General features: G+C 39.3%; 1 protein-coding gene across 5 annotated transcripts in view; it reads left to right on the top strand.

Annotated features, from left to right (window-relative positions):
* The first annotated feature begins 5,720 nt into the window (after nt 1-5,720).
* The window catches only part of LOC117448095 (A-kinase anchor protein 13-like), a 111,615-nt gene continuing 104,152 nt past the window's right edge, over nt 5,721-13,183 (top strand). For all 5 annotated transcript variants that reach the window (XM_034085211.1, XM_034085214.1, XM_034085212.1 and 2 more), the window contains exon 1: nt 5,721-5,956. The gene's annotated coding sequence lies outside the window, so the exon portion shown is untranslated. The remainder of the gene's footprint in view (nt 5,957-13,183) is intronic.

Below are 13,183 nucleotides of genomic sequence, written 5' to 3' on the forward strand. Positions count from 1 at the left end.
CATTTGTTTGTGGTGAATACTTTTGACCTTTATCAGTATCTGATCATTCTGTAGAAATAATGAGAAATGTTGCATAATCAGAAACGGCGTGAATGAAGATAGATTTTCAATTTCAAAATTGAAAAGTCCTGACAGAATTAATGTATACAAAATATATTTGATTAGTTCTATAACATAAGGGTTGACCTCAAGCCGTTTGTGGAAACCGATTGCTTCAATACGTTTAAGTTTACCAACTGAATCAATTTGACTTTGTGAAAACTCAAGTATTTATTGTTATGTTTACTTTGGTTAATAAAGTTAATTGCACCAATCACATAAAGTTAATTGAACTTACATCTTTTAATTATTTTAACTTAAATGTTTAATTTCTCCAAGCTTATTAAAAATGTATTAATGGAATTTACTGAATAAAGTAAGACCAATTTAAATATATCTACTTGTGGCTTTTTTCAGATTAGGAAATGGATTGCCTTAAACATTTTAAGTTGCAATAACACCATGTAAATACACATTTCTGACTAAACTCAAACTATTTCTTATTCACACTTTCTAAATTATTTGTATTTATTAAGTCCTGTGCTCATACCAACCATATGAACCTGTCATTATTCTCCTTCGAGATTTGTCTAGTCTCCTGATCTGTTTCTTCTTTTTGTTAACAGAGCCTGAGAGTCCATTGTATTTGTTGCTTTTCAATTATACATCTAGTATAATAAAAAACATTAATTGAGGAATTTAATCAAATTAGATGAGAAAACATAATCATAGCCAAATATCAGAAACACAGCCTGATACATAACCCAGTGATTCCCACAGCATGTTAATACTTTGGGGGGCCCCCAAAGTATTATGGCTCCCCCCAAAGTATAATTTGTGTTTTTTTTTTTACTCAGTGAGCACTCATTTGCATTGGTGGCAATGAGTGCTCAGTGAGTAAAAAAAACTTAAAAAACCATAAATTATACTTTGGGGGGAGCCACCCATAAATTATACTTTGGGGGGAGCCATTATACTGGTAAACAGCCTCTATGGGCGCGAGTCCAGACCCACTTTTGGAATCAAATGATGACGTCAGGGGGATTATCTCCTTTATCAACTCCTAAGCATCCCCGGGACAACATCACTAGCCCCGCCCCTAAAAAGGTGTGAACTTGAGCCAATCAAGGACTACTACTACTAGGTCGTCCTTAAGGCCCTGACACACCAACCCGATTTTGGGAGTCAGAGGCCGTCGGACATTCGCGGCGCCGTAGTCAGGTTGGTGTGTCCCGCACCGTCGACCGTGACACGCCTTATTTGGACTGCCAGACCCGATGCATGGCCGATTCAACATGTTGAATCGGCCATGCATCGGGTCTGGCAGTCGGACCAAATAATCACTCTGATTGGCTGTTCAGCTAGCAAATCAGTGCATGAGAAGCGAAGCGGAAGTGAGGGACGTAAACAAACGATTTAAGAAGGCACACACAGACTGCTATTCATTTTCATCTCATCATGGCGATCTGGAATGATGCAAACGAAGACCTGCTCATCACCTTGATCCAGGAGAGGCCAGCTCTGTATGATATTACGGAGAAAAGATACTCTTCTTCTTCTCTGTCTTCCGGTTGTTGCCTCTTTTGAATGACGAATACACACTACCGCCGCCTGCTGGTAAGGAGAGTTATTGCCACTCATGCACTGAAGTCGGTGCGGTGTGTTCCCGTGCAACACATGGCCAAAACGCAGGAGAACACGGCCAGGCAACAGCTGACTTCAGCGTCGGCTAGTCCTCTGGTGACTGCTTGGTGTGTCAGGGCCTTAGACGAGTTTGCCAACGGGTTCACCAATCCTCACGGTCCTCCATACACCCGGCCAGCTCCGAATATGCCTCCGAATATCCATAGATGGACCGGAATCGGAACACTTTCCATACCAGAAAGCCCTGGAGAGGTTTTTTGACAAGCCGCGACGGATCCACTGCTCAAACAGGCTGTGCCGTCTGTGCAACCATTAAGTGTGTTGCTCATTTCATTCACCAGTTTGTATATAGTTAAAATAAAGTTATCCAGTGATTGACGATCAGATACCAGTGTGGAGTTGTCTGTCTTAAATTTGATATAGATCATGTTCTTTGTTGGTTTGTGAGGATGTTCATACACACTTGGTAAGATGTGTGTGTGAAAGAAGACCGCAAAAAACAGCAGTGACTGCTCTCAGCTGATTAACACTTAAAGACCTAGACACCATCACCAGTTGTATGTTGTCTGAAGTGCAGTGTTACTATGAAAATTCACTAGAATGCAGGAATTGAGAATTAAAATCTCAACATTTTTCACGGGGGGGCACTCACCCCCCCGCCCCGAGTGTTCCCCCAAAGTATATTTCATTTCTGCGGGAATCACTGTAACCATATTACAAGTTCAGTTATAACTGGAACTTGTAAACTAACTCCTTTAGTGGTTTAAAAACAGTTTCTTACAACACACCAAAGTGGTTAGGCTGACTCACAGCTGTTATGTAAGGATGATCAAGATCCCTCCGCTTCGCACCGGGCACCCTGATCAGACCCATAATGACGCCTTGCTGCACATTATCCCGCTTATTACACGGCCAGATACTAAACAAACTAACGACTCGACTCCCAATATTAATTGAAACTATTGTATTGACTTAAAAATTATCGTATTTCTTCCACTAAGAAAAAAACACTAACAACTTTACGGCAGCACTGTCCAAATCTGTTCTCAGTTTCTGATCCACTAACAAGTCCTTAAACACCGCAGAGCCCATACCATGTTCCTGTTAGTGTTTACATCCTGTCTGCCTTTTGCTGGTTATACATCCATGGATTTATCTGACGTCCAGCGCTCCGTCTTTTAACCTCTTTCTCTCTCTTGATCCTCCTTAGCAACGGTCATTATAGTCCTTGACAGCGGTCTGTACTACTGTATTAACAACCTGTCACATATTCTGAATTGACCAATCAGAATCGAGTATTCAACTGAGTCGTGTAATATGATTGGGAAAATGCTGTTCTACATCAGAAAATACAGAAACACGAGGAGGTTTCACTGGAACTTATGGATTCTTACGAGCAAAATATGAAGCTTCAAAAGAGGGTCTATGAAGCTGCAGTACAACGCAGTGAGGGCTGAAATGGAGGCCACGAGGCACAAATATGAAACCATCAGAGAGGGAAAATATCTGCCAGAGCTAGATCAACTGAGGGCCTCAGCGATGGAGGGGAACATACTTATTGACAAAGAGCTGATCCCGTCACTGAAAAACGAGTTGGACAGAACGCTCGACCTGAGACAGCAGATCCATGACCTTGAAGCTCACTCGCTGGACCTTCGACTTCAGGTCTCGGTGGAGAAGTGTGAGACTGTCGTGGTTCAGAAAGAGGTGGTGTGCAGGGAAAAGGCAGCTCTGCTTAGGCAGGTTATTGAGCTGCGCCAGGGGGAGGAAGAGCTTCGCGATGAGGTGGAGACGCTCCAAGTTCTTCTAAAGGTGAAGACGAGGGAGAACCAGGCCCTCCAATACCAAATCAAGTCCTTGAAACACAAAAAGAAACTCGCCTGCACGATTAATGTAGAGCAGATTGAGGAGAACCAAGAGGATCCTTCCCTTCATGGATGGATATCCTGGCTGACCGATCAGGTGTGCACACCAGTTAACATAGCTTGTGCTGTCACGATAGGATATATATTACATTATATTATAATGTATATATATATATAATGTATATAATATATTACATTATATTATATTACATGCAACAAAGAAGTGCCCTTTGTTTCTGGTGTAGGCCTAATGTGATCTTAGTTTATTCTTAATAAATATAAGATAAGATGACATAAACATTTATGTTCCCACAGTGGGAAATGCTCTAATTGCTGCTGCACGTGAACAGGTATACAGCTTAATCAGAAATGTCAAAAGTAATCCAACATATTTGTATTTGTATTTGGTTTTGTTTACTGTTGGGCTGTAAAGAGCTGTGTTTAAACCTGAAAAAGTGAACTTTGAAATGTGCCTTACCTAGTTTTAATAATAAAAAAGGCTTTGTTAATAACTGTGTAAATGTGTTCCTATGAGTTCTTGTATGTCTCTACCTCACTTATCATTTTCTGTGGTAAGATTCTTTAAAATAAGACATTATACTAGAGACAAAAAAATATCCCCTTTTATTGGAATTAACTATACTTTAGTGCTGCTAGAAGAAGAACAAAATATAGGGAAAATGCTTAAACCGGACATCTCAGCTGTAAATGAAGGATATTATACATCAAATCTTCCTGGTGAAAGAATCCCTTTCTCTTCAAAGCATCATAAGAATAATTTGAGGAATCTTGGAAAAAGTGGAAGCTAAATATTTCCCAGAGATGGACTTCCTTAGCTGTATTTTCTTTCTCAAAACAGAAAACACCCCTTGTTTTTGCTTAGCATTTATTTATTTCAAATGTTTTCAATCAATCAAAATGTAATCAAAGCTTATTTATATAGCCCAATACCACACATTTTGTCTCAGTGGACAGTTTGTACAGAATATGAATTCTGAAGGGGAAATGGAAGAAACCTCTGGGAGAGCAACAGAGGAGGATCCCTCTCCAGGACGGACAGACAGGTGTTGTGTGTAAATTAACAACATAATACATTTACAACATATCAATCAATCAATCAATCAATGTTTATTTATATAGCCCAATATCACAAATGTTACATTTGTCTCAGTGGTCTTCACAGTGTGTACAGAATATCAGTATGACAATACGACACCCTCTGTCCTTAGACCCTCACATCGTACAAGGAAAAACTTCCAGAGAAAACCCAGTTTAAAGGGAAAAATGGGAGAAACCTCAGGGAGAGCAACAGAGGAGGGATCCCTCTCCCAGGACGGACAGACGTGCAATAGATGCCGTGTGTAAATTGAAAAGATAATACATTTGCAACATAGGTAGTCCAAATGTTTGGAAATGCATGTGTCTATAAATAAGAAGATGAATCCAGGTGGATATAAACAATCCTGTCAAAGAAGTAGTAAGGTGAGCATCAGGCAAGACCACAGCTTTTTTTAAATTGAATTGTAATGTTCTTTGTTTGTGCTTTGGTTATAGAATAGAATCGGAGGGATGAAACCCTTTAATGGTCACACATGCAGAGCACACAGCACACACAGTGAAATGTGTTCTCTGCTTTTAACCCAGCAACGGGGGTGGGGGGGTTGTCTGGTGCCCTGTTCAAGGGCACCACTATGTGTTGTGTTATCATACTGAAACAATCTAAAACGACTGAGCTGTGTATAGATCAAACTGATGTGGATTGTATAAAAAAGTGTTAAATAAATGCTATCTGACTGCAAATAAAGACAAGAAAATAAAACTGTGAAGTATAGCCTACTACAAAAAAAAGTTTAAAACCTGCACTTTTCCTGATATAGGCCTACCACAAGAGGTCCTCATTTGCTATAAAAACAGCTAGAGAGTAGCGTGTTACACATTATAGGATTTCATCGATTTAAAAAGAGTATCTTCAGTAAACTCTCAGTATTTCCCCTTCAAAATAATGTTCTTATAAAACGTAAAACATCGTTAAATCTTCGCAAAAAGGGGAAAATTCAACTCTTGCTACTTTTCATTATGCGCAACAAGTGTGCCCCCAGCCATGTTTTATTTTGAAATGGCCCCCGGATGTACTAGCTGTGGCGCAGGCACGCCCTTGACATGGAGGCTGCTCTTGTCTCAGCATGGACCCGTGTGTTTCCAACCAGCGCCCTATCCATGGTCCGACCTCAAACACGGACTTCTACGTGAAAGAAAATGGTTTTATTTAACAGCGTCGTCTTCGCTACTTATCGAGAAGAACGAGAGAAATACTTTAAAGGGTTCCCGGACGTTACCGAAGCGTAGTTGAAGGTGTAAACACTAAAGACGGGACTAACCGCAGCGTCTGCAGTGAACGCTGCAACAAGGTAAGAAGACTCCATAACTCCTCAAAGTTTAAAAAGTCCAACAATGCAGACCTTTCCTCTGTTTTCTGCCTTCCAGCTGTTTGCTTCATGCTACTGTTTGCAGCTACGTGTTGCAACGCTGCGAGCCTCTGAGGTTTGGCAACAAAAGCTATTTTTACTCTTGTGTTGGAGTCGGTCTGGTGCTGTTTGCATGTTGTGTCGATTCTACATAATGCATAGTTGCCCGCAGGAAGTGTGTGTTGTTGTGTGGAGCTGTGATATAGCACACAAAAGCCTACATAACGTGGGTATTACAGTGTAATACGGAGGTGTGTAATACACAAAGACATTCTACTTAGTTTGTTAGATGGGCTTCATTTGCTAGGATTGATGATGAGGAAGATGAAGGTAATGATGATGAAAATTAGATTACATTAAATATACTTTAATGATCCCAATTATTTTGTTGCAGCAGCATGTACAAATGGCATTGCACATTAATATAAATAACAAATATACATCTATACAGTACAAAATGAAAAAAAACAATATAAAAATATACAAAATAAGAATAATATACATAATATAATGTTAGCTTGTTGTTACTACTAAATAGGATATACACATGATGATGATGATGATAAAGATCATTTTAATAAAGCTTTATTCGTAGAATACAGCAAGTGCTTTAAAGGGGCCCGATGATGCTCATTTTCAGGTTCATATCTGTATTTCGTGCTTCTACTGTGACATGGGTTTAGCCTTTGCACACCTTTTTAAAATATATTACCACACATGCAGTATGTGTACATGATACTTTTATGATTCCAATAAGGGGGGAAAAGCAAGAGGAAAAAAAACAATCAAATTAATTAATTGCTCAGACACTGATCTATCTATCTACCACAGGGTCAATGGTTCGATCCCACCCCATGTCAACATGTGTCCTTGGGCAAGATACTTAACCCCACATTTCTCCCGAAGGCACTGTATTGAAGTGTATCTACGTAGCTTTGGTTAAAATATAAATAACATGTTATATATATAAAAAGTAATAATCCATTAGTAAACAATAGGTAACCCACTCAGTAAAATTAATACAGGAACATTTCATAATTAATGATGAAGCACATGGCATTGGTTTATGGTTCACCTTGTCTGACTCGAGGATGTGTTTTTGATGAAGTGTGTGTTCAGAGCTGTGGAGAGAATGTGAACACAGGAATGTGTGAGGAAACAGAGGGGGGGGGGGGGCATTGTGTTTTTTAGCGGTGCTACTAGAAACAGACAGTGAATGCACACAGTGACCTGGAACATGTCCTGTCACTCCAGTGTGTTCTCTGAAGTCTCTGAGAAAACACATTGAGGTGACATCAGTAGAAGTTTCACAGGGATCATACTGTGACACAATCAGATCATAACTTCCATGCAAAGAGAGCTAATTTGTTGTTGCTGAAGCCTGTTATTCCTGTCTGGTAGGGGTGTAACGGTGCACAAACATTTCGGTTCGGTAGTACCTCGGTTTGTAGGTCACGGTTTGGTTCGGTACGTTTTCGGTACAGCAGAAACAATTTTCACAAAACATAACATATTTTTTTTAAATTATTATTAAACTCAAATAAATGCAAAATATAATAAAAATAAACATTAAGGTGCAGCATTTCGATGAACTGAAATAATCTGTATTTGAACTTTACTGTACTAGTACTCACAAAACATAAACTATTAGTTTTGGGTTTTTAATTATTATTAAACTATGAATATTCACTCAAATAAATATAAAATATAATAAAATAAACATTAAGGTGCAGCTTTTCGATGAACTGAAATAATCTGTATTTGAACTTTACTGTACTAGTACCTAAGCAGCCAGCTTGACATTATGACTTGCTTGTCATTGTATTTTCATGTTTTTTTAAAGAAAAATGTACTTGTCCACATTGCTTGCCGAAAGGGCAGATCTGCTGCACTAACAATGTCTCCTGCTGTGGAGAACACCCTCTCGCTAGGGACAGAGGTAGCAGACACAGCCAGGTAGCGCTTTGCTAACATGGCAACATAAGGATATTTGCCGTTTGTAATAGCTTTGGCTCGGTCTGAAGTTTTTGCGAGTGGTGGAGGCTTAAATGCTAGCGGGAGTTGGGTTTGCACTTCAGTCTTTTGGTACCGGTGATATTCACGTTCGGGTGATGCCTTTTCAAATGAGTGTGCAAGTTTGATGTATTGCCAGCCGCGTAACCAATTTTAGTTGAACAATGCCGACACACAGCTTTGGTTCGGTCCACCTGTCTTTGTCCGTCATCCTTGTACGTAACTGCGAAACCAAAATGTTCCCAAACCGGAGACTTCAATGATGCTGGAGGATTTTCGAGCTCAACTTTATCTGCGTTCGCCATTTCGACAGTTCCTCAAATTACTGACTACATTTGAACGCATCCCTCTGACCAGCTCGTCCAATTAAATTACTTGCTCGCTCTATGCGTTGAACACAATGGGAGCAAATTACTCTGAATGCTGCGACGCAGCACCTGAGATTACTTCCAAGAAGTTGTTCACGTTCTCAATTTTTTACGTTTAACGTTATATTCGCTCGGTACACTTCGGTACACACGTGAACCGAACCGAAGGGCCCGTACTGAATAATTTCGGTACGGGTACGTGTACCGTTACAACCCTACTGTCTAGGGTGGCACAATTATTCAGAATTGTATCTAAACCCGAATATGAACTGATGCAATACACAAAGCAATGTAAATGTGTGAAAATATCAGAAGAAAGTATTGTGTTGCTGCAGGAAAAAGCCTTTATTATTTTAATATATTTTCAATGATAATAAACAATGTTTAATTCCCTCTCATATCGGAAATCCTATCACATTTGCAAAATCAGTACAGAAAAATTGCAGTTAGTTATTTTTTCTAAATCCTTTCAAACAATAACAAGAAAATCCTTATCAGACTTAAATGTTGTTATAACAACAATATATCACAGATTTATGTTGGGCAGTCTTATTTTTAAGATGTTTACGCCGACAGACGTCACCTTACATTTTTACTTGTTTTCCTCGCGTCTGTTTCTCTTCTTGTGCACTAATTTGCTTACCGTATTCTCCGGACTATAAGTCGAATTTTTTTTACCTGTCTGGCTGGTCCTGCAATTTATACTCCGAAGCGACTTATATATTGAATTTTGTCTGACTGCGTTCAAACTCCAGCCAATAGATGGCACTACTGTATACAATTGTGACAACTGAAAACTGCTGTACCACCGAAGAAGAAAAAAGTCACCGCAACCGGGAGGATCATGGATGTATGGATATCTGATCGCCAATTGTGGGTCCGATCACCGGAATCAGTATTGGCCGATACCGATCCGATCGAGTGGGCCTGTGGGGATCTTCCATTTTAAAGTGATGTTTAAAACTCAGTTAATGGGGCTCATTCACTGGCGCTTCCACAAACAACAACCAACATAATTATCACATTCAAATGAAGTACATTATTGAAGTTTTTATTGTCATTTTCAGACACCTTAAAATACTGCCAGACTGGTGAAGCCATTTTGGCGAGATTGTTTTGCCGCGCACAGAGAAAAGTGTCATATATTTTATGTCATAATTTTACGTCATGCGATCGGCATTTTTAGAGAGCACTGATATATCGGCAGAGAGTGAGTATCGGCCGATATTGATCGGCGGCCGATCGATCGGAGCATCCCTAATAAGAACGGGGAGGATGCGTCATGTAACTTTCCAGGATGTTGTGTGATGAATCGACACAGCATGGGCTTCAGTGGCGACCGACACCATCCTGTGGATAAATGCGACTTATATATGATTTTTTTCTCTTAACGACACACTTTTTGATAAGAGCAACTTATACTCAGGTGCGACTTATAGTACGGTAAATACGCTAATTATAAACTGAAAGCCAATCCCAGTCATTCCTCTCAAAGGTCTGTGACTCAGGAGGAAGAGGGCTTGTCCACATGGTCGGTTGTATGATTCCCAGATTCCCAGCCCCACATGTCAAAAGTGTAAGATACTTTACCCAGATTGCTTCCTGGCCTGGTTAGAGAGTGTGTCGATGTTGATCTCGGGTATAAGGGTAAATAGTGGGGCCGTGATGAATTTATTTTGCAAGCCACAACATTTAGGATTTTTTAAGCGTAAAAAGCTAACGTCAGGCTATAAAGAACTACATCACGGTCACATGACTTCACATCCCCACCGCTAAGCCAAAGGCAGCTAATGATTACTTTTAGCAGCCTCATAGACACTTGTTAGCAACTACCATTGTTTACATATAGAAGCTTTACTCACATATTTTATGTTGTGTTAACCACAGACCATATTTCAGGTTTTTAACCACTAACAAACACGTTCAAAACCGTGTCTTTCATTCCCCCGTCTTTGAGACGAGGGAACCAGAATTGGAAGAATACTAAGTCATACATGGTTTTAGGACTCATTCCTGTACCACTCTAGTGCAGCCACTTAACCATGTACCAAGGTCCACTGCTACAGACACTCATCTTGCTGTATCAGGGACTTTAGAGCACACCGTTTTTCAGAGACTGGATTTTCGACTGTTTCACATCAAGTTTGAAAATCTGGGAATGTGAGAAATGGAAAGAGCTACAGTGTGTGGAGAAAAGCAAAGAGTGCTGTGGTAAGGACAGAAGACATTTCCTGTACAACAATAACACAGGGAGGGACCAGCAGACATTGGGACAGACAAGGAGAGAATCGAGATTCAACATGACAACTTGTTGGCTGTCAAGCCCTCTTTTATTTATAGCTCTCTGTTATCTCACGTCTCAGGCTCCTTAACAGGCAAAACTACACAGCACACTGAAAGTACACACACCCTCTTTTCTCCTGTATTTCTCAGCAGTACATAGTGGTATGTGGGGGCTAACCAGTGTTGGATGTTTTACTGTTGAGTCATACTCTGTCTCTTGTTCTGCTACTATGTCTTCTGAGCTCAGTGTATTTCCTTCTAACTCCTTGTTGATATACTTGAGAGTAGGGCTGGGCGATTTTTTCGGTTTTCACGATTAATTTGCATTTTTATTTTCCTACGGTTTGTGAAATGGCTGAACCGAAAAATCGCAATTTTAAAACATTTCTAGACTCCGCAGATTTGTTTTGCTTTAAGGGACTCCGTAGTAGCTTACTCTCTCACTTTCCAGAACGCGCACAAATCTCAGCCACATTGCCTGTGACTACCCGATCTGCAGCTCTGCCCGATCTGCTGTTGTTATGCTGTGTTCGTTGTTCGTTGTTGAGCATAACAGAAGACTCAAACATTGTACATTACATATATAACTAAACACGCCTTTTCTCCTCCTTATCTCTTTCATGACTTTTCATTTAATATGGTTTTGAACGCTGTAATCAATACTCAAGATAGGAAAAACTTCACGGCTGGTTTCATTTCTGGTAGTTCCGGATGTTGTCTCATGCTACCCACGTCTGTAAACAAACGTATTCAAATAAACGGTACCTTCATTTAATATTCAGCAATAATAATATCTCGACGTCTATACAGTAGTTGTAGTGTTGAAATCAGTAGGTTTCGGTGTGCAACACTCCGTGTCATATCGCTACTAAATTCACCTCTATAGTAAATGGTATATTAGCCACATGCTAAATGCTAACCGGAGATGAAGGATTTTCAGAATAAAAGCTTAACAACTGCGCACGAGAACTTCTGGTTTTTCAGTATAAAACAGCATTTAAACTGACGGTATGTTTAAGGTACTTTATGTCATCAAAAACATTGATTTTAATTTATAACACTGCGCATGTGCAGAGCTGCAGATCGGGTAGTCACATAGCCTACTACAATCACATTCACCGCTTCACCGACAGACGTACCATAAAAATGTCCACGAACACAGATGAAGAACTCATTCCTAAAAAAGGTGCTACTTCAGTTGTATGGAAGTGGTTCGGGTACAAGCGGTCATACATAGAACAAACAACTGTTCTGTGTAAGGTCTGTAGAAAGACAACTTCCTAGAAAGTTAAAGGGATGTTATTTTGTTTGAGGGTATTTTTTTATTATTCATTTCATTATCATTATTTATTATTTGTTGTATTTCATTTTACAAGTTTTTTCAGGGATGGCCTACAAGAGATTTTTTTTTCAGTTTGATAAAAAAAAAATCTTTGCACATTAATGACAGCCAAGTGCCGTGGTGCTGTTTTGTTTTTTGTTTTTGTATTCATGAACAACTGATTTGTTCACATAGGCCTAGACTACTTGGTAATCTCATTTATTTTTATCGTGTTATTAAAGAAAATATGTATTGAAATTTTGCCTTGGTCTGGTTTGTTTAGAAAAAAACAGAAAAAATCGAGGTTTAAATCGAAAATTGTCTATTAGTTAGAAAAAAGTTAGGCCAAATCGCCCAGCCCTACTTGAGAGTTAAAGCTGTGATGTACAAAAGGATTTAGCTTCCATCACTAAAGATTTTAGGAGGGTTCATTCCTTGAAACTGAAAGGGCTTCTCATTGATGACATATATTATGTTTTTTTGCATCGTGAATGGGGTTGAAAAGGCAAAGCAAATTATCAGCAACTGACATTACTTCCTCTCTCAATCTCATATCTATTTTATTATTCTATTATCTACATTTCTATTTGAGTTTATTTTATCAGCGTTTCTGAAAAAGCTAAATGTGTTCCTGAAATGTAGCATCCATATACTTTACAATTCTTCAAATTAACCATTCAAAATTATTTGTCATCTTTTAGCTGCAGGCTCTGGTAAACTACACTGTGTTGTCTTTAAACTGCAGGCTAACGGTAAACTAAACTGTGTTGTCTTTCAGAGTTCCCGTATTTTTTCGCCGGTCAACATGGCCGTTCAAGTTTAAATCTTCCGGACAAAATTTGAAAAGTGCCGGTCAAAGATCTTCTTTGTTATTTATTGAGCTTTAAAACAAATTGATATGATTCGATATTAAACAAACTAATTATAGTAGATTAACTATTCAAAAGTGTACAGTAATTTACAATAACACAGGAATCATAAACGGAGCGCTCTCCCTCTCCTGACAGCCCGTCAGTATCATGCAGTTTATCAGTAATGAGTGACCCGACAGTAAAACTAAACATATCTATAACTAGTTTAGGTAGTTTGAGAGGTAATTAAAATAGCTACGTGTGTTATTCTAACCTGAAGTGTGTGTTTTGAACAGTTCCGCTCACCGCTGCATGTGATCATGCAGAGCTGCGT

The sequence above is a fragment of the Pseudochaenichthys georgianus genome, chromosome 6, assembly GCF_902827115.2.
Source record: "Pseudochaenichthys georgianus chromosome 6, fPseGeo1.2, whole genome shotgun sequence".
NCBI lineage: Eukaryota > Metazoa > Chordata > Actinopteri > Perciformes > Channichthyidae > Pseudochaenichthys > Pseudochaenichthys georgianus.